At 38.7% G+C, this 22,015-nt stretch overlaps 1 long non-coding RNA gene across 1 annotated transcript; it reads left to right on the top strand.

Annotated features, from left to right (window-relative positions):
• The first annotated feature begins 206 nt into the window (after positions 1 to 206).
• On the top strand, positions 207 to 6,803 carry LOC121951006. The gene is made up of 3 exons (XR_006106374.1): positions 207 to 309; positions 3,872 to 4,021; positions 6,521 to 6,803. It is a non-coding gene; the product is annotated as an uncharacterized LOC121951006 (long non-coding RNA).
• The last annotated feature ends 15,212 nt before the right edge of the window (positions 6,804 to 22,015 follow it).

The raw sequence follows: 22,015 nt of genomic DNA, 5'->3' as shown, positions 1-22,015 counted from the left end.
ATGTTAGTCTGACTACATTTGTTCTGCTTATTCCAGCCGCCATGTTTTGCTAACCCTTTCCCCACATTCCAGACCCTACTATCCTCATCACCTGACCAATCTTCCCCCAACACACCTGCTTCTCGTTTGTCATCAGCTCCAGTATACAACCTATACTCCCCAGTCAGCAAGATTGTCCTCTGATTGTTGTCATTTCCTTCTCTTTTCAGGCTTGTCTTTGGTTTCTCAGCCTGCCTGCAACCTTATGCTCGTAATCTGAGACCCACCTACCTGCTTTAGTCCCTTTGATTTCGTCTGGCTGCCTTCCAGGTAATGACTGCATTTTTTATTTTTGAGTAAAGACTGTATTTGCCTCTCACCCTCCATGAAGACATTACTGGCTCAAATGCTCTGCGCACTGTGAGCTGCATTGCTGATGCAGATTGCAATTGAAAAGCAGAATTTACCTCTATTATTTTTTTTTCTTTTCTTCTGTGATGTATTGCCGCAATGAGGCTGGCTGATCATGACTTGTCATTTCCCTGAAACAAATCATGGGACTGATTATTAGAAATTCAGTGAATGCTTGTACTCGCAGTTTGCAGTGTGTTTCCGCCACAAAATGGAGGATCACCCTCTGACTTTTGGGTTTCTTACCTTGCAGAGTTTCACACAGTTGGGGGGTGAATTTGCTGTTAAAAAAGTTTGTCATCATTGATTGGAGTAAGAAGAAATTATTTTAAACTCTAGTTATCAAGTTTTAAACCTCTTTCAGGTAAAGGAAGCATGTCTCCAAATGATGTCTCTGTCATTTTAAGTGACATAGAGACAATTGCACCATACAAACAATTTAGCAAGTAAATATATGAGTTACCATCTCAGGTTGTGACAGAAAGTGTGAGGTTGGGTTAGGGTACTTATGGGATATTGCACTATGATTGGGGCCGTGAAACAGGTCCATCTGGCAACATGAACTGTAAGCATGTATGAATCTACTCTACCCACCAGTGACGCTGCGTCCTCATAAGGACATTACATTTTGAGTTTGCTGCTTTGTTATTTGAAACTCATGTCTGTTTAACTTCGACTTGTTGTCCTCGTCCGTGGACATTGTTATGCACCATCTAGTGGTAGCAAAAACACAAAAGTCTAATCTGTGTAAAAACAAAATGGCAGCCATGTCCACCAAGTCTGTCTACAGTGATATAAAAATGGACAAGGTACAAAACCTGATGAATTTTTGTGTTTGAAGCTTGTTTATTCATGCTCAATAACCTTTGCAGTATAATACAGCGTGCAAATTTGACAAATGTTAGCAATAGTTTCAAGCTAAGAAGCTGTTAGATCAGGAAGCACTTGGTTGAGGACATTGGAACTACATTACTTTATTATCACAGCATTTCACATAGACGAATTAGGTGCGACAGACTGTACTTAAGGCATAAAGGACATTTTCTAGCTTGGAGTATGGAGCAAGGGAAATTCATACAGAGTTACAAAATGAACAAATTGCAAGAGTTTTTAGTTATGTTGCATTATTAATTTCTTTTATTTGTTTTTTGCAAAGCAATGTTCTGGTTTTGAACAGTTTTATACTAGAACAGTGACCCCTAAATGTAACAGTTACAAAACATTGAACATATTTTGCAGTAATTGTAATTGTATTGAGCATTCTTGCTACCTGCCACATTCCCTCTATTTCTGGCTCCTCAATATCCTAAGATGTAAATGTTTACAATTCCTTTTACATAATTTACTTTGTAAATCTTCCCTTTGAGGGACACACACACACACGCTGCAGTTATATCATCCAGGCTACAGCAGTATTTTCCATCCATTGGTTCAGTTCTGCCACTTTTGATCAATAAAAACCATTGAAAACACCAGAGCAGATGGCACAGATCTCCACATACATTATTTCATAATCACATTCAGCAGGAATACCAGCCGCCTGACGCCAAACCACTTTCTCTGCCCAGATGAAAAGTGTCATGTATTTAACACCTAGTTAGAATCTCCTCACATTGCTCTCTCTCTCTCGCTCTCTCTCTCTCTCACACAAACACACACACGCACAACTAATTAGAGAGAATAAATTCATGCATGGCTGAAAGAAAACACCTGCAGTCATAATGAGATCTGATCCATATTCATTTCCGCATTATTCGGTTGTTTTTCCACATCCGCTGCAGTAACCTGTAGGTTAGATCTGGCCCGGCCTGCTGTCCATTGAAGCCTCTTTACTCTGACACAAACCCTGGCCGTTCTGCCACATCATTTTCTCCTTTCTCATGTCTATCTGGCTGCTCCATGGTCAGTTTATGTGCTGCTGGCAGTCCTCATTCTATCAGAATGATTGTTCCATCATATTTATTGTGTCACATTGCTGCAGTATGACCTCTTCTGGGACACTTTTATTCAATTTCAAGTCTGCTCTGTTAGACTCATCATGTCCAAGCAAATGTGTCTGTGGCTTCCTCTGCGCAGCAGAAAAGTGGCTGATGGTTAGTGTCATATACCAGGTTTCACAGGCATACACTTATTTTTGACATACGATGTTTCCAATTACTATATACTACTGTGAGACTTTGAAGATTTGTCTGTCATGCTTCATTGACAGATAAGACCACTTTTTTTCCCAGGCTATATGATGGTGTGCTACTATAATTGTATTGTGATATGCCTATATTTCTAGCCTTTCTGCCTCTCTGGTGGTGCTGCTGTGTATATATATGTGTGTGTCTGTGTGTGCTTTTCTGTGTACCTGACTTATTGAACTACTCCCCATTTATATAGGATGGTAGTCCATTCTGATTGAAATTTCTACCTTACAGAAGTAACTGCTCTCCATTACAAAATTAGTAGTCCATTCTGATCAGTAACTGTGCTTGTCAGAGTGACCTACGCCACATTTTAAAAGGTAGTACTTCATTCTGATAAATGTTTTTACCTGACATACTGACCTACTCCGCATTTATAAAGGTAGTAGTCTACTCAGTAAGATATTTATACCTGACAGAATTAACTGCTCCACATTTATAAATGGTGTAGTCCATTTTGAGACACATTTGTATCTGAAAAAATGACCTACTCAACATTATACAGGCAGTAGTCCATTCTCATAGATATTTTTACCTGAAAGTATTACTTACTTTCCATTTATGAAAGCAGTATTCCCATTTATAAAGGCAGCCGTCCATTCTGATAGATAATTGTGCCTGTCAGAATGACCTATGCCACATTTAACCACATTTATACAGGTAGTAGTTCATTCTGTAACATGGTTTTACCTGACAGAATAACCCACTCTCCATTCATTAAGGCAGGCAGAACAATGCACACCTATTTCTCTAACCTTTCCAAAAGAAAGCATTCAGCTCAGTCTTCTACAAGGTGACCGAGAGAGTCTCTGGTGTTAAAGCCACAGAGCAGTTATAGGCTAACATACACTGTGTAACTCCACTGGTAGATCTTTACAGGCCACTTAAATCTTCTGTGTTAGTCTACAGTGTCGCCGGCTCATTTTTCCATCTGATCCAAATGATGAGATGAAAGGCAATCACCATGCGGCCAGCCCGTCTGTGTTTTCAGGTGAAAAGGTTTCATTATGTTGATTTCCCAGGAGCCTCACATCTCCTCGGTACGGCCCGTTGTTGGGTCATTTCTGCTCAGATTCTCAGAGCTTCTTATTACTCCGCAGCCCGATACCAAAACATATGGATCAACAAATGATACTGCAGCTCCATCTATTTTTCGGCAACAATACCTGCTATTTTTCTGCTCTAATACCTGCTCCTTTTCTGCTTCTCCTACAAAATCATTTACTTTTTTATTCCTCACTGTTGTTCAACCACCAGCAGCCATTAATCATGAGTCTCTGTTTGTTTCTCAGTAAGTCTGCAGTCTGTCGTGGCTGCCTCTTCCCAGAAGGCCACTGCAGCTCACAGCTTGTTACCGTGTCAACTCACTGACCACCCACGACTCTGTCTGCATGTCCTGGGCTGGCCCCCGAGGCTCATGAGTAATCCTTCATCCACTGTCTGTGAGTAAACAGAAGGATCTTAATCCATCATTTGATACTTTGCCTGGCTCGCCAAGACCCCAAATGCACTCCCACACAGTCTTAATTAACTGTTTGCAATCAGAGCAAACAATCTCTGCTGATATAATCATTTGTCTATTTGTCCAAAATTCATTATTAAAAAAACCTTTCTCCAGGCCTTCCAGGATTTAAGAGTATGGTAAAATTGTTATAATTTTGCTTGGGGTGAGTAATCATGTAAAAGACGTCAAATTCACTGTTAAAAATAATCGTTTTTTGGGTATATTTGGGACATGTTATTGAAATGACTTCAAAAGATGACATTGTTCAATCTGGTCACTTCCACAATGTGTCACTGCTTAATGTCTTGACTTCTGAAACCCACATTAAATTTTAGAAGAGACTAATCAGCATTTTCCAATCTGCTAAGCTCTGTTACTTACGCCGGCTGCAGGAAACTGGAAGATTGGCTCTTTGTACTGCTGTGAGTGCAAATGAATCCATGCAGCTTGAAGTGATCCTAATCAATTCAGTGCAGTGTTTTCAACAAACGTGTTGTCGTCTGTGCAAAATGCAGTGATTATCACTAAAACAGACACAAATATGACAATGATTCTTTTCTTGGGTCAAGAATTTAAAATTAGATTTCTAGAGACACTATGTCCTATCAGTGCTGATGTGTAATCATATTTGAAAAAAATTCTTATAACAGATGTGGTGTGGTGTGTGTATTTTTTTATGGAGTAAGCACTAATAGCTCTGAGCCACCAGCTCAGTCATCTCCAAGCACTGTGTGCAGACTTCCGCCTCGGACTCTGAATCATAAATGTCCTGTATGTCACATTCAGCTTCTTAAAGCAATTAATTTTACCTTTAAGCATAGATAGATTATTCAAAAGGCCTACTGGGCAGGGTCAGGGTCCCTGGCTTTTGCCAGCATAATGTCACTCAAATGACCATGTTCTGACCAAGAGACCCAAAATGATCACAAAGAAACATAAATTAACTACAAAAACATGCAAAAAGACTACAAAGACACACAGAAAGTACAAAGAGACACAAAACAACTAAAAGGAGATTTAAAAAAAAAAAAAAAAAAAAGCTGCAAAGAGCTGCAAAGCAAATACAAACGGTTTTAAAATTACGACAAAAAGGGGCAAAACTACCACAAACACAAAAAATACATCGACACGAAACCACAGAGATATTTGATTTAACTAATAGAGGCGCAAACAGATATAATTCTATGCATCTTGCTTTTATGTAGAGGAGGTGGTGGGGCCCTCTGCATGTCTGTGCCCAGGGGTCCATAGTCTCATAATCTGCCCATGCCTTGCATGCTTCTTTAAAGAAACATTTAAGTGAATCCTGTTTAGAAATACTGCAAACTCAAAAAAGAATTTGCATTGTTTCAGTCCTGTCACATAATGATTTAATGCTGTTGCCTATTCTCAAGAGAAGACCCTTTTAGTGAAAACAGTACATCTTTGAACGTTCTACCTAATATTAAATACTGGCAAAAATATCAGCTTTTAGATTTCTTGAAAAAAGAACAAAAGCTTCTTCCTGACATGTCACTTCTAATTTTCTTGGATGTGTGACAACATTTAAACCATTTCTTAACATCATCTCATCTGCTTTATATACAAATGTTAGATCATTTCTGTTAAAGTTCTGTGTGACTGGCAGCAAAGAACGTCTTATTAATCTGTCTAATTAGTAAACATGCATTAATGTAAAGAACATGCTTTTTCATTTACTTCTCTTGTCCTAATAATTAAACTGGATGCAAATGGTGGGTGGCAGAGAATACTAATTAGAACTATAAATCATCCTTAATGCTTGAAATACTTTGTTGAATATTTATTACTATAATTGACTATATTTCTACTGTAATGTGACTAATAAATTAATCTCCATCTGACCTTTTTTACAGCTTGCATATTTTCTTCCCCATGCAGCACATCTACATTGTTTTTTTTAATCAGCAGAACAACGCCCAGACAGCAGCTGTAGAAATTAAATGCACTACCATAAGGTTAAATTAGCATAATAAATATACAGTACACTGCTGCTTTGTTTGCCTTAAGCAAACACTGATTGTAATTAGTGATTTAGATTATACTTGATGAAAGGATTATTATTTTTTTGTGTGTGGGAGTGGTGTGTTTGACCTTGAGCTTGAGTGCATCATCACACGATATTCACATTTTAAAATCCACCAATATGCAGCTTTTTGTAACTTTCCCTCACTCTACTTCTTTTCAACAGCCAAGACAAATGGCAAATTCATGGAAATACATTGTTAATCTGATTGTTGTGACTCTGCTGCTCTTTGTCAACCTGCAATGGATCATCTGTACACTCACAGTGACCGTGAAAGAGAAATTAGATTCGCAGAAAGGCGGCAGTTCAACTCGGCAATCTGCATAATGAACTTTAAGTGGCTGAACCCCGACTGTGACTTTCTCTTTGCTTCACTTTTCCTCCCTCCACCAGAACAGGCTGCAGCGGGCTGATAGCGGGCCTTCACTCAGAGAGGACAGAGCTGTGATGTTTGTATCAGCAGACAGACGACTGGATGAACTTCCAACTGTGTCTCTGAAGCCTAGCCAACCCTCCTCCTCCTCCACCTCCTCCTCCTCACTACTCTGCCCTCTCACCTCCACATCCCTTCCTCTGTCAGCCCTTCTCTTTGTCTCATTTTGTCTTCTTGTCTCACTGGTTCCTCTCTGCTCTTATATAAACAGTTGTCACTCCACAGCTCTCCTTTATTCCTCTATCATCCACTTTAACTTTGTTATTATGCATCTGTGAAGCTGTGAATCATTTCCATTTGAAAACATTAATCATCATATTAATCACTTCAGAGTCTATCACCCTATTTATGTATCTGCGTTTGGAGGTCTGGACTGTTGGTTGGTGTTTGGGTGATGATTTGTACTTGTGTCTGCTCAGTGGTAAACCCAGCTGCTGGGAAAAAAACACTGATACTGTTGTTTCTGCAAATCATGGATATGTTACTAGGGCTGTCAGTGTTAACACGTTAATAGTGATGCAATTAAAGTCCTTACATAATGCGTTATATTTTTTTCAATCACAACAGGCTCTACTGCGCTGAGTTTTAAAGCAATGATATATAAAACTAGAAGACCTAAAGAATCCAGTCGTACAAACCATGTCAGGTTAGCTTCTCAGGAAGGGTGCTGAATAATGCTTCAAAGTTAGGCAATGTAAAAATGGCATGGGCATTTTACAGTGGTCCCTTGACCTTTGACCTCCAGATATCGGAATGAAAGTGGGGTCTATGCGTACCCATGAGTCTCCCCTTCACAGACATGCCCACTTAATGCTAGTCCCATACAGGTTATTTCCAATCATGACAGTCTGGTTAGAATTGCTTCACCTTGCAAATATAGACTTCAAAACGGTTTTAAAATGCAAAATAATTTAATTGAAAACATATTTTGAAAATGTAAAATCTCAATTAATTATTGCAATTCTGCAATTAATCGCTTTTTTTTTTTTTTAATCGTTGGACAGCCTTAATTTATACACTTCATTCGTATCATATCAACATTTCTGAAGTGACAAAGTGCTGATGTGTATGAGTTGACACTGTCATTGTGAAGTAGAGAGGATTGCAGATGGTATGACACCTAGGTGAGACAGCTGCCAAACAACAGACCACTGCGGAAACAGTTTGTGTTTTGCACTTTTCTTGTTTCAATCACTAGAGATCATCTAGGAGCTGCTGTTGAAGCTGAGATTAGAGCTTTTGCTGCAGCCTGAAGCTGTTTGTTCAATCATTAGCTCACCAGATGTTTGTGCACTTTGTTTTTAAAGCATTTTGCTTTTAAAAGGTTGGAGGAACAGGGAAGGTGAGAAAGAAAGGAAGAGTTGTTGTGAGAAAGTGGACATTAGAGAGGAAGAGAAACTTGACGGAGGAGGAAGCTGGAGAAAGACTGTCAAAGTGAAGGAGGGGAACTGTTTTACTTTTCCCTTTGTGAGGCCCCCCAGAGGATCTCCATTTCTCTCTCTCTCTGTCTCTCTCTCTCTCTCTCTGTCTCTCTCTCTCTCTCTCTCTCTCTCCTGTTTCTGCATCAAATAGAAATTCCCGGGTTATGTTTCCACCCTCTGGTTCTCTCCCAGTCATTTGGCATTTTATATTTAAGCCTGAGGAGATGCTGGATAACCAACATTCTCTTTACCCTGAGGTAAGTCTGGATGTGGTGCTGTGTCCTCTCTGTTTGTGCTTCCTGTCATCTCACTATCCCTTATCTACTTTGTTGGCTGTTTTTCATCTCCTGTTTATGTGCAACCCAATCAGAGAGTCCAATCTACAAACTTTAGCAGCATTACGCCCACAGCCAGACGCATCAGTCTTTCTTTCTGTCTCTCCTGTGGACATGGATTCAGAAACAGACTGTCCTCTGTGAAACAAACTTCCTCTGGCATTGTGACTCACCTGTCCAACCCGACTGACAGAAAACCATGACCTTGTTGTTGCCTTTTGCTCCTTATTATGACTTCAAGTCCTGTGTTGACCTGTGGTAACTAATGTGTGTTTTTTTAAAACAAAGGGCAGAATTGCATCAAATCACGTGCATTTCTTTTAACACCCTTGCAAAAAGTATATGGACACCACTTTGGCAACTTTTCTTTTTTTTCAGTTGGTGCAGTAATTCTAAATTGCTACAGCATATAATTATGTTTTGGACTATATATTTTTTTTCAACACCCAATCCCAATTGGGCTGACCTGGATGTCATGGCTCTGGATTCGTAGTCTTGTTTGCACTGGCAGTGTAAGACTTATGACTTAAAATATGATACAGATTTGCAAGACTATGACATGTAGTACCATGAGCACAGTTGTACAACTTTTATAGTCTGAATACCAATATTTGTTTACAATATTTTATAAGATGGTAAAACCCTGATAGAAACCCTCATACACAAAATGAAACAGTGCTGAGCAAATGATTCCTCAGTTGGCTAGAGCTTAGCCATCTAAAAAAAAGACCCAATGAAAAGATCGATATCAGTTTGAGTGTGTGCTATATTTAAGTATTTGCACCACTTTACCTTGCAGTCAGACAGGACTTTCTGAGAAGGAACTGAAGCCACCAGACTCCTTTTCTAAAAACAGTCATTTTACTTTGCGGAACACAGGAGCTGCTGGTCTGCTGCTGCCTCAGTCATTAATATTGAAGGTAAGGTGGTGAAAATGTTCCGGATACAGCATACATCTGATCTGATGACGATTTGTCTGGTGGTTAAAATACGTTTGGCTGCAGCGGTAGCAGTAGACTACATTGCTTAGGTTTTGATAGATCTGGTTTATCAAACACGCTAGAAAAGCAACACAGTACATAAAAAAGGCACAATAGAAACATCAAGTAAGTTTGATAACTGTGTTTAACTACAGCATCTGCAGGGGTTACAGTTATGGCGTAAAATGACATTGTAAATAAAAAAAATGTTTGCAGATTTCACGTATCTCTGTAGTACAAACAATTACCACTTGACCGTGCAGAATTGATTGTTGTTAGGACAACGTCAGAGTAATTCATTGTCTAATTCCTAACAGTGGGTCAAGTGACTACAGTTATGTGTAAAGGAGTTGCTCTTATTAACAAAACCTTCAGAGAATTACCACCAAAATCTGCACTTCCCATCATGTCGAGCATTTTGTTGTGTTTTTTTTTTTTTAAGAGTTGGATTGGACACACCTCAAAAACCTGCCACAAGCATCACCCAACAATGAAATGGAAACCACAAGGAATAAGGAAAAGGGGTCACCCAAAGAAATTTGTCAATGGCCTGTGTTCCTTGGACGAGCAAAGGGCTTAAATCAAGTAAGTCAGGCATTACTGTTTTGCTTCATTCTGTAGTCGCCTTTGTCCATGTTGTTTCAGGCATCCATCTGTACACTACCTGTCCAGCACCAAACAGCAGACAAAGTTAGTAGATAGCGGGTAAACACACTTGAGCATAAAAAAAACACAGATATCAGTGGAGACCAAAACAGAGCTATATTAGCTACAATTATGCGTGTCAGAATACTTAAATAAATGCTAATGTTGCTCCTTGTCTCATAAAATGTCATTCTTCAATTCTTCCAGTTAATCAGTGGCAAAAAAAAAAAACTTTGCGTCCGAAAATATTGCTTTAGGCTACTTGCTTTTATTTGTTTTTGTGTGTTTTGCTCAGGTGGTTATCTTCCCCTGAATGATTAAATCCCTTCAGGGCCTTTCTTTGTTAGTAGAGAGCTTCACCAGATCACTGATACAGATCCAATTTAATGACTGTCTTTCCCCAACAATTAGAGATGTGTTTCCCACTTCTCTAAATGTCGATTAGATGATTCAAAGGAAAGACACTGGGTACTGTGATGTTTTGTTGTTGCTACCCACATTGTCTCTGTTAGATTGAGACAAACGTGCAACATTTAGTCATGCTGTCTTCTCCAGCAGAAACAATCAGGCTAACTACTCCTGTTGTGTTTGCCAAATGGAATCAAAAGTGGGAACTTGTGTTTCCGAAATACCACAGATCCGAATGGCTCATCAGAGAACGGTAAAAAAAACATTTCATACACAAATAAAACAGATGCATGCTGCTAAAGGAAATTAACAGCTTCATGGGGGTCATTTGTGTTTGGTCTCATCTCAGTTTGGGAAGCTCACTCAAACACTGCTGGTAATTTTGCTTTGATTGTTACATCCTCTCTGGGATTTCTTCTGTGTGAAAATTAAGTCAGAGAAGGCAAAAATGCAATCTGAGAAAAATGAACCACATCAGAGACTTAACACAGCCCATCTGGAAGCACAAATAAGGATGAACTTGATCTGATTTGGACAGTCTGGGGACAAATGTATCACAACAACTCCAGGTATCCTGCAGTGTCTCTTCTCTGCCTGACCTGTGCTGACACGGGTCAATGGATGAGATTGTTTTGTGGTCACAGGGAGAGGAAAATAAAAACAGAGTTTGAAAACTTGAGGAGAAGCTTTGCGGCCAACTGTCAGAGACACTAATTGGGGCCCAAGCACCAACGGTGCGAGGACCCTATTGAAACTGAAGCAATTCTTCTTTTTTTTTTTTTTTTGAACAAGTGAGACCCAGTTTTGAGGGCCTTAACATACTTAAAAAGTCACCAAATTTTGCACAGACATCAGGTATGGTGAAAAATTTGATATTTTACAGGTTACTTGTATGGGCTCAAAAAAACCTAATAGACTTCAACGAAGGAGCCCCTCCAGCCTGTTTCATGTAGACATACAACAATTTGGCGGTGTATGAAACATTACAAGACAAACAAAAAAGTCAGTGGCAGCCATACTCTAAACCCAACAGGGAGTCCCTTTCATTTAAATTTTCATATTTTTTGTCAATTTTAGCCTCCATTTCAAAACGAACTAGTCGATCAGATTTCATCATTGCTAATGTGTTTGGAAATTTTTGGCTCATTTCTTTTGTTGCTCATTGCCCTCTCCCTGTGTCTTTCAAAGAAATCAATCAAATTGGCTCAGATTTGAAAGGGTTAATACATTTTTTGATATATTTTCTTGGGCTGCTTTCAGACGCCTTTCACAAGCATTTAAACCATTGAATCTCAAGCAAGTTAGTTTCTATACAGTGAGCAAGGCACCAATTTCACTTTGTTGTTTAAGCGCGGATGTATACCTGGTCGAATTACGTGGAGGGGGCGTGAACAAGGCGGAAGCTGGTCTGCCTGAGTGACTGGTGGAAAAAGGAGAAGCAGAGACTGGAGTGGTTGGCTCAAGCCGTGTCACAAAGCTGCTGACTGTTAATGGTCTTCTTCATGACCTCTAATGTAGGCCCACAGTTCAGTTAGGGTCATGTTATCAGAGGCTGCGCCCTCTGCTGTTCATTCCAGTTAGCAGGAAAAAGCTTTTTCCACATGGAGACAGAACCTGTGTTCCTAAATGTCTGTGTTTAACAAAAATAAAAAAAAGTTAAACACCAAATTAAGTCTTATGGAACATTATTTTTCTTTACCAAATATTATAGTAGAACAGCTTTCTCAAGCAGTTTGTGATGCATTTTCATCATTTAGATAGATAGATATTATTTTGAATGTCTTTGGCAAAATTCAAATCTATAATTTTAATCTAGATTAATCTAGATTAACTACAGGATTGCAGTGAGATTAATCTAGATTAAAAAAATTAATCTATGCCCAGCACTAGTTAATATACATTTTTTGATATATTTTCTTGGGCTGCTTTCAGACGCCTTTCACAAGCATTTAAACTATTGAATCTCAAGCAAGTTAGTTTGATTTCTTTCAAACACATGGGAAAAAAAGGTAAGGAGCAACTTGGTTAGAAATGTTCTACTAGTTGCAAGAAATTCAGAGATTTAGAAAATTATTTCAAACAAACCAGGGAAAAATCTCTGGTTGAAAAAAAGGGAAATTTCTTGTGCCTTTTACTAATTTCTTGCTAATTTTGGGTTCATTGCTTCTATTGCAAATTGCCTTCTTTCCATGTATACAAAAGAAATCCAGCCATTTTGCTTAGATTTCAAATGGTTAAAATTTTCTGAATTAGAATTTTCCTCAGTATCCAGCCTTAGTACATATATTTAATAACTATTATTAATAGTTTGCCCGAGTTAATGTGACTTCCAGTATAAACCTCCACTTTCAGTGTTATTTCTGGATACAGATCATTTTATTTGTTGAACAGATACAGATAATTTATGGAAAAATTGACAGAAAGTTGTGTTTTGTTATGTTTGTAAAAACTTGGGATGTCAGACAAGATGTAGTCAGCTGTATTTTCTGATAATAAGTCAGACTTTTCTCCTAAATTACAATTTTTACTAAATAAAACAAACAAATTAATTAATTAACATCAATAAACATGCCTGTGGGTTTGGAAGACATTTTATTTTATTATTTTTGGCAGTTAATATTTATTTAAACATTTATGGCAAGTTTTTTTTTCTTTAAAATGTTTAGTGATTTGGATTAAAAAAAAAAAATAAACTGGCAATCTTTTTTTCTTGAAAACTTTTTGTTATTTTTTCTTTAAACACACACACACACACATATATATACATATATATATATATATATATATATATATATATATATATATATATATATATATATATATATTATTTTTTCTGTCTTTTTTGTGATTTAAATTTTTTTTTTTTTTCATTTTAGTGATTTCTTTTCTTTTAAAATGTTTTGGGTATTTTTCTAAGAACATGCTTTCCAAACCTGCAGACCCGCCAAAAAAATTTAAACTCCCAAAATTATACCAGTTATAAAAGCAAGAGACTGTAAAAACAAGAAATTATCGTTGAATTTCTAAATATGCGACAGTACTTGAACATATCATGTGGGACAAACACTTCATGCATTTTCTCCAAGTCACTCAAAGTCTGACTGAACAGGCATGTTGGTTGTTTAGTTAAATATCTTAAAGTTTGTGTCTTAATTGCAAAAAGAAAAAGAAAAAGTATGTCGGTGTTCTCTGCAGTGAAGGGCTTCCTTATCTGTTGTAGTTATTTCCAGCGCGGTAGTACCCCCTTAAACGGGCCCCGCCCCTATGTGACGTAACGACGTGACCAACGGAAGTTTTCAAATCTCAAAGAGGAGAGCTAATTCTGTTTATGTCAGTTTGCTTTGCTGCTGCTACTCGGTAAAAACGCCAAAAACATAAAATCTAAAGTAAAGGCAAAATCATCATCACCGATGTCAGTCCTGATCGTCTCTGGGGAACTTGAAGATGTGTTTTATGTAGCTAAGCCAGCTAAAGTTAGCCGTGTGTTAGCTAACATGACGGAAAAAGTTCAAGTCGGACGCTTTGAAGTGCGCTAAAGCAGAGAGGAGAGGACGTCGTCATGCACAGTTTTGGGAATATTTGGGAGTTTTCGTGTTCAAACATTGGACATTGTGGACATTTCACACGGGCTCCAGTGGACTTGGTGTCATTTTTGCTGGATTGGATTCAAGCTAACAGCCGCCTGATGAAAACATCGTCGGTAAGTTGTTTTATATTCATTATTTGTCTGGTTAAAGGCTTGTTATGGATGCTGGCTATCTGGTGTTTCAAAAATGGCGTTGTTTGTTGGTGCTTGTGTTTCACACCGCTGTGTCCGCTTGGTTATTGTGTCAACCCCTTAGGGACTGCTCAGTGCATGTAATGCGCTTTTCATTTTTCATTTTTTGATAATTTTGGCTGTGTTTATGCATTTTGCTTTCGTTTTGGGAAGATTATGTACGTTTGTATAATCTTTGTATTTCCAGCTCAGCTCCAAACAATAAGTCTGTCTTATATGCAAAGTAGCTTTTTTTGTTCTTGTTGTTGTTTTTATCACAGCCTGGAATATGTCAATGATTCGCAGCAACATTTACTGTGTCTAAAATACGCTGTATAAACAAAATGTGTAAATGGCAATTTTTGATCCCACAGCCATTAAGGCATAAAAACATTGCACTGTATTATTTCTGGGCGTCATTCTGGCCTTTTGCCTTGATTTTTTTTCTGTTTTACTATTTTCCACCTGATGACGTGTTTTTAACCATATTTTGCACATGGAGAAAATACATGCTGTTTCCACTAGATGTACTTTCACAATAAGTGTTGCTGCAAATCATTGACATATTCCAGGCTGTGATAAAAAAAAAAAACAGCAACAAAAAAGCTACTTTGCATGTAGAATATGAAAAATAATTACCGCGGTGAAGTAGTTTTAGTTTGGATGTTCGGCAGAGATTCGCTCCCGATCCAGCAGCGTCGCTTTAAACTGCTGTTGGCACTACAGGCGCGAGCTCTCATCCGCAACGCAGGGTTTTCAGTCAGGGACCATCAACAAATTACTTTGGCACAAGGTCAATGTTATTTTCAATATTTTGACAGCTTCCAGGTCATGTGACCAAGAGAATCAAAATCAGTGCTGGATCATAAAACTACACTGGCTGGTCAGGACACACCTCCTTTTATTGCATTTTAATACACTTCACATTTAATGTGAATATCTTATGGAAAAAATAGCATTTTTGATCAGTAGCTTCCAGGATGTGACTAAATGACCCAAAATCTGTGCTGGATCATATTACTACACTGGTTGGTTAAGAAACAACTCTTTTTATTGCATTTGAATACTGTGAATTAGATTTTCACACCCTGAACCTTAGTGTTTGTATTGAGCTCTTTCGAAATGCACATTATTGACAGAGGAGACATCTGGCTTTCTTTTTCTGGCTTTTTCAAATGCTTTACTGTCCATTGTCACACACTGGATATGGAACCACCTTTCACAGATAAATATGAGTATTAAAATGTAATAAAAAGAGGTGTGTCCTGACCAGTCAGTGTAGTAATATGACCCAGCACTGATTTTTGATTCTCTTGGTCACATAACCTGGAAACTGTCAAAATATTGAAAAATAACGTTGACCATGTCAAAGTAACTTGTTGATGGTCCCTGAGCGAAAACCCTGCTTTGTGGAGGAGAGCTCGCCCTGTACTGCCAGTGGTCATTTAAAGTGACGCTGCTGGCTCGGGAGCGAATGTCTGTCAAATATCCAACCTATAACTAAATTCACTGCGGTAATTATTTTTAAATATGCTACATGCAAAATAGCTTGTTGTTGTTTTTATCACAGCTGGAATATGTCAGTGATTTGCAGCAACATTTATTGTGACAGTACACCTAGTGGAAACAGCATGTATTTTCTCCATGTGCAAAATATGGTTAAAAAGACGTCATCAGATGGAAAATAGTAAAACAGACAAAATTTCAAGGCAAAAGCCCAGAATTACACTCAAAAATAATACAATACAATGCAATGTTTTTATGCTTTAATGCCTGTGGGATCAAAAATTGCATTTTACACATTTTGTTTACGCAGTGTCTTTTCGACACAGTAAACGTTGCTGCAAATCATTGATATATTCCAGGCTGTGAAAAAAAGAAAAAACAACAAAAAAGCTACTTTGCATATAGGACATTTAAAAATAATTCAGTTTTTGTGTTTGATTTTTTCCTATAAAAAATAGTGACAAAAACCTGGCATTTAAAGGGTTAAAATTATGAAAGGTAATGAATATTTGACATTTATGGTTAGGACTGATGTTGGTAAAAAAATAAAAAAAAATAAACTCAATGAAAGTAGACAATAATATTGATGTATAATATTTTTTAAAGCTTGATTTTGAATAGTGCGTTTTGTGCTCAGAGCGATATACTGTAGGTGCGTGTGATATTAAAGTGGTCCCTAAAGGTTAATGACTTTGCTTTCACAGCTGGTTGTTGTTGATGTTGTCCTGTGTGTTTTGATTGTTTCAGCTTTATGGCTGTATGGTTATAACCTTTTGGCCTCTAACATCTCCAAATATGAAAACTGTATACTTATTTGCCTTCTGTCTTTGGTTGCAAGCCCTGCTAGATGCAGCTCTTATTTATTTAATCCTTTATCTCACTGAGTTTTGAGTAATGTGGTAAAATTCAAAACACCTGCCGTGATTCTAAAATAGCCTTTCAGCAATTGTGTTGCTTAAATATCAGCAGGTACCTGTTTCTGGACAGAACTAAGCTGATATGAGCTGTTTCCTCCTGTTTCAGTCTCTGACAGGGGTGCCCAAACTTTTTTAAAATGGGGCCATATTAGATATTGGGAAAAACCCTGAGAGTCAGCTGCTTCTGGGATCAGACTGGTTATAAGTGAATCAGCTTGATTTTTGCCCCAATGTTATGTTGTTTTGTGTTGACTGAATATGCAGCTTTTTGTTTTGGGGTTTTTAGTTTTTTTGCATTGTTTCTGTTTTTGCTATGTGTTTGCTGAGAAAAAATACTCGATACACACAATATTTTTTTCATTTAACAATTTAAAATACCTGTTATTGTCAAAATGACATCACGTCACTGAAACAGTAAATATCTTTAGGACTTTTTTGATATTTCTGAAAGTTATCAAAAGTCCGCGCAAAACTACCGTTTGTCTGTGGATTAGCATTGAATGCCAATGTTTTGCAGTAGAGGGGGAAATTATTATAACTTTATTGAACATGCTCAAAAGTTGAAAGATTAAAACTATTTCCACAGTCTGGTGACCATCACTTTGATATCAAACATTCTTCACAATACGAACAAAATACTGGAAAAAAATAAAGAAAAGAAATTACAGTCTGATGTGTGAATGCATGACCTGTCGATGTTGATGAAGCATGATGTGTCCTATGAACCGAGCAGGAAAAATTGTTGAACAATTGACAGTTTCTGAAGTTTCTTGGGAGTTGATGACAAATTTTTGTGATATTTTTCTAAAAGAAAATTGACGGAGAAACAAAAAGCAAAAGCCTCATGTTAGAATTACAAGACTGCCTTTAAATCAAACTTCTGACCGAGCTCCAAATGCACTGCCGTCTTTTGTTTACGTAAACACACGGCCGCCAGTAGTTTAGATACTTGTTTACTGAAGTTATAATTACATTTCATTAACAGTAAAAAGTTCAGGGTGTCAGTCGCTGTTCTCGGGTAGTTGTAGCACCTTTCCGTCTCAACAAGTGAGCCCTCAGAGCCGGGGAAGCTGAGCGGGAGGTTTTCCAGAAGTTGATGACAATCTTCATGTCACTATTATTTATTTATTTATTTATTTTTTTGTATGACAGTTTATTGCCCTCCTTTTTCAGTATCAACTTTTTGTCACCATTATTTTGGGAGGTTGGGGGAGCTCCATAGGAATGAGGAAAAGTGAATTTTCCCTGTAAATAATACCTCTGTCTGTCCTCTCTGTGTGTGTCTCTCAGGGTCAGGAGCTTATCGGCATCGATTCCCAGTACGAGCAGGAGGGGAAGGTCCAGTGTGTGATTGACATGGTGTGCGCCATGGCCCACACCCTCCACAACATGCAGAGGGACCTGTGTCCCAAAAAAACTCCAGTATCTGCTCCAAGATGGACCAGACAGGATGGAAGAAACTGCTCAATTATATCCGCAGCGTCAGCTTCAACGGTAGGTAGAAAGACGCTTCTCTACTTCCGCAGTATGTTTTTTTTTTTTAAACTTGTTTTTATTTGACAAAAAGAGCAGTTCACAGATATTTGTAAATGTAACATTTTACATTTTACATTTCTGTTTTTTTTTTTTTTTTTTCCAACCCCCCTACCCCCACCCATCCCCACCCTGCTGTCAACATAAGACACAAATTTAAAAAAAAAAAAATTTAATATCAATAAATAAATAAAAATTTTAAATAAATAAATAAATAAATAAATTTAAAAAAAAAAAAAAAAAAAAGAAATGGAGTGGATATCTCAACAATGAGTATTTGCCTACTGACTACAAAGGTTTGCTGGGGGGCCCCTCAGTTTACAAGGGAGTACAGGCAAAGGTACACATAATTTAGACAGTTTAATTTTCAATCTTGTGGGGAGGACTTCAAGACCCTCAAAATAGGTTAATAAAGGCCCCCACGTGTCATAGAACTTTTGGGTCGACCCTCGAATACTATATTTTATCTTCTCTAATTTAAGGAAAAAAGTCAAGTCTTTCAGCCATGAGGAAGCTTTGGGTGCACATGCTGATTTCCACTCTAACAGGATTCTTCTCCGGGCGAGGAGAGTTGAAAAAGCAAGCATGTTCTTAATTTTATTTGTCAGTGATGAACCCTCTCCTGGGACTCCAAAAATAGCCAGTACAGCACTAGGTTGAATATCTTTGCCAAAAGCTTCAGATAGAGTTCGAAATATCATAGTCCAAAAATTAAGCAATTTATTACATGACCAAAACATGTGAGCATGATCAGCCTTAGTTATATGACCACGTTCACATGTTTCACTGACATTAGAATAGATCCTAGAGAGTCTGGCTCTGCTATAGTGGATCCGATGGAGAACCTTAAACTGAATTAAGCAAAGACGGGCACATGAGGTTGACCCATTTATTCTATATAGTGCATCGTCCCAGGTATCATCAGAAATGCTTGTTCCAAGCTCTTCTGCCCAGTCTGCCCTAATCTTATCAAGTGTCACTTTATTGAATGACACAATATTATTATAAATTTTTGATATGAGGCTCCTACGGTGCGTGGGGACCTGAAGAATGATGTCTATTCCTTTTTTTGGAGGTAGGTTTGGAAAACACGGGCTAATGGTACGAACAAAATGACGGATCTGAAGATAACGGAAAAGATTAGAGCGCTGTAGATTGAACTTGGTGGAGAGAGCGTCGAATGTAGCAAAGGTTCCATCTATGTAGAGATCAGTGAACTGACTTCGGCCCGCCCTCTGCCACTGGGCAAAAACAGGATCTGACTTGGCTGGAAGAAAGGCATGATTATTGCAGATGGGGCTATAAAGGGGAGAAGTCTGTCAGGTTAAAATTCTGTCGAAATTGTGACCAAATTTTTAATGTGGAAATTACAATAGGGCATGAGGAGTATTGTTTAGGAGAGAGGGGGAGCTTGGAAGTCACCAATACAAAGAGTGATGATGATGTACAGGCATTAATTTCTGGTTGACACCAATCAGTATCTGGTCTCTGAATCCAATAGACTATTTTTGTAGATTTGCTGCCCAATAATAATACATCAGGTTGGGCAGGGCCATTCCCCCTTCTGTCTTAAGCCTCTGGAGGAATGCCTTACGGATTCTAGGATGTTTATCTTCCGCAGTATGTTTAGGGATTAGCTGAAGGGCCATAGGGCCCAGTCGGGCTTACCCCGAATAAGTAACATGCTGTCACCACCAGTGGGCCGTGGCCCGCAGAGGTGTAGTCAGGGCTGGGCAGCTGGGCAGCATGAAGTTGAGGGTGCCCAGGGGAGGATGGGGACATGGAATCCAAGCGGTCCATGTTCAGCACCTCCATTGTGCGAGCCGCTGCTAAAAGCTGTAGTGCGAAGGTTGCTGGTGCCTGTCTTTGCAAGCAGCCTCGCATACCAAAACAAATACTTTGTTTTAAGGTACTGCAGGTAGACACCAGTGGGGTGCGGGAAGCTGTCAGTCGTCAGACAGCAACTTACACACCTGCTGGTGGAAACCCAACAGAGAGGTGTTTTCCTAGACTGCACCGGTTGGCCTGAAGGGCTGCAGCCGAGGCAGTCGCCAAAGCAAAAAACTCGGGTGTTCGGGGAGGCCATGAAGGAGATAAGTGTTGCTGGGGAGAGGGTCGTCTGGAGTGCTCTGCTCCGCCTGTTGTCCCTGTGACCTGGCCTTGAATAAAAAGCAGTAAATGGCACAGGTTACGCTCTAGGGGAGAGTCTCTAGACTTTTACTAGATTTTCTTTAATTTGATCTGGATCTGATAAGACCGTGACGACTCAGCCAGTTAGTGTTGAGAGTACCTCCCCTGGGACACAACATTTTTACATACTTCTACTGCATGTCTGTCCGTCCTGAAAGAGGGATCCCTCATCATGGCTTCTTCCTTTTTCTTCCCCCGTTAAATGGGGGTTTTTTGGGAGTTTTTCCTTAGGTGATGTGAGGGTCTAAGGGCAGAGAGATGTCGTATGCTGTAAAGCCCTCTGAGGCAAACCATGTTTTGTCTTAATGGGCTTTAAAAAATAAAATTGACATGATTGCCCAGTCGGGACCGCAAACACTCAATATTTAGAGTGGTAGAGAGTGTTCGGCTGCAGTCGAAAAGTTCAAGTAATCTCCTTTCTACTTTTCCTTCTACTCCACAGAACATCATGAGGTCAAGGAAAGATGTGAGGGAGACTTCATCAGGATGTAGGAAAAGACGACTCCACCTCTCCTCGGCTCTGTGATGATGCGATGGCTGGTGTTATTGGTTAGGGTCTGCTGTGATCAAACTACAATGTTCAGATGATGGACGACAAAAGCACATCCTCACGGTACTGGCTTTAATGCAGAAGGTTGTTTTTTTTTTTCTCGGCCAGAGAAGCAAAGGCCCTCTTAAAATTGCTAAAATGATTAGCGCCAAGCACCCCTATTAAAATTGAAGGAATGATTATGAGAGCGCGAGCACCAACCCCAGGGCAGATTTTTTTTTTTTTTAATAAAAAACTAAAATCTCCAAATTGTTTTCCGAAATATTTCCAAAAAATAACTAAAAAAGACAAGAAAATGTAAAATAATAAAAAAAATACAGCCATTCAAAGTTGTATGCCCCTCTCCTAAGCCAAATAAGAAATCCTAAGTCTCCCCAGTTCTTAAAACAAGATTTGACATGCCTCCCCTCTCCCTCTCAATAATAGTAAAACAGTCCCTAAGTTATATTTACATATTCAGTTTTAATTCTTGTAGTGGATGATGAGGACAACTCTTGATAAGAAGATATTCAAATGCCTACCAAAACTGAAACTTCTTTTGGAGATTCCTTAGATGAACCTCGGGGTCAGCTAATGGACCGAACTGACTTGTTGAACTTCGAATCTTGTAAGCAGAACTAAATTACGATAAGATTTTATTGCTCGATAGACAGTTTGAATTAACTTACGACTCATTTTGCGCAAGGAGCTGTCAACTGAGCTCCTGCAAAGACTCAAGGAGACATCAGGAGATCTTGACATCATAGAAACCGACAATTTATGTCTTTGTTGCACAAACAACACGTGACAAACCTGCACATCTCCAGACTGTAAGAGAGGACCGCGTTAACTGATTTTCGTATTCAAAGTAAAACATACTTTGAAATGTTGTGTGGAGGTCTCATACCTACAGAACTGGAAATTTGCTTACAAGCTGATTTTGAGGCCAAACTCACAAACACAAGCTGTGTGTGTGTGTGTGTGTGTGTGTGTGTGTGTGTGTGTGTGTGTGTGTGTGTGTGTGTGTGTGTGTGGTGTGTGTGTGGAGGGGTGTGACCTTTGGTAACCCCTGCCAGCAGCGTGCTGCACACTGAATGGGAAGACTCTTAGTACAGACTTGCATGTTGATATGCATCTCTTCTGTCTATATCTTAATTATCCTTCCTTTACACTGTTGTGTGTAGATGCTTTATTGTTTTGTAATCATGCAATTTGTGAATTTCTAATTATAGGT

Source organism: Plectropomus leopardus, chromosome 12 (assembly GCF_008729295.1).
Source record: "Plectropomus leopardus isolate mb chromosome 12, YSFRI_Pleo_2.0, whole genome shotgun sequence".
NCBI lineage: Eukaryota > Metazoa > Chordata > Actinopteri > Perciformes > Serranidae > Plectropomus > Plectropomus leopardus.
The sequence above is the reverse complement of the archived record's forward strand: the minus strand, read 5'-3'. Positions and strand labels throughout refer to the sequence as shown.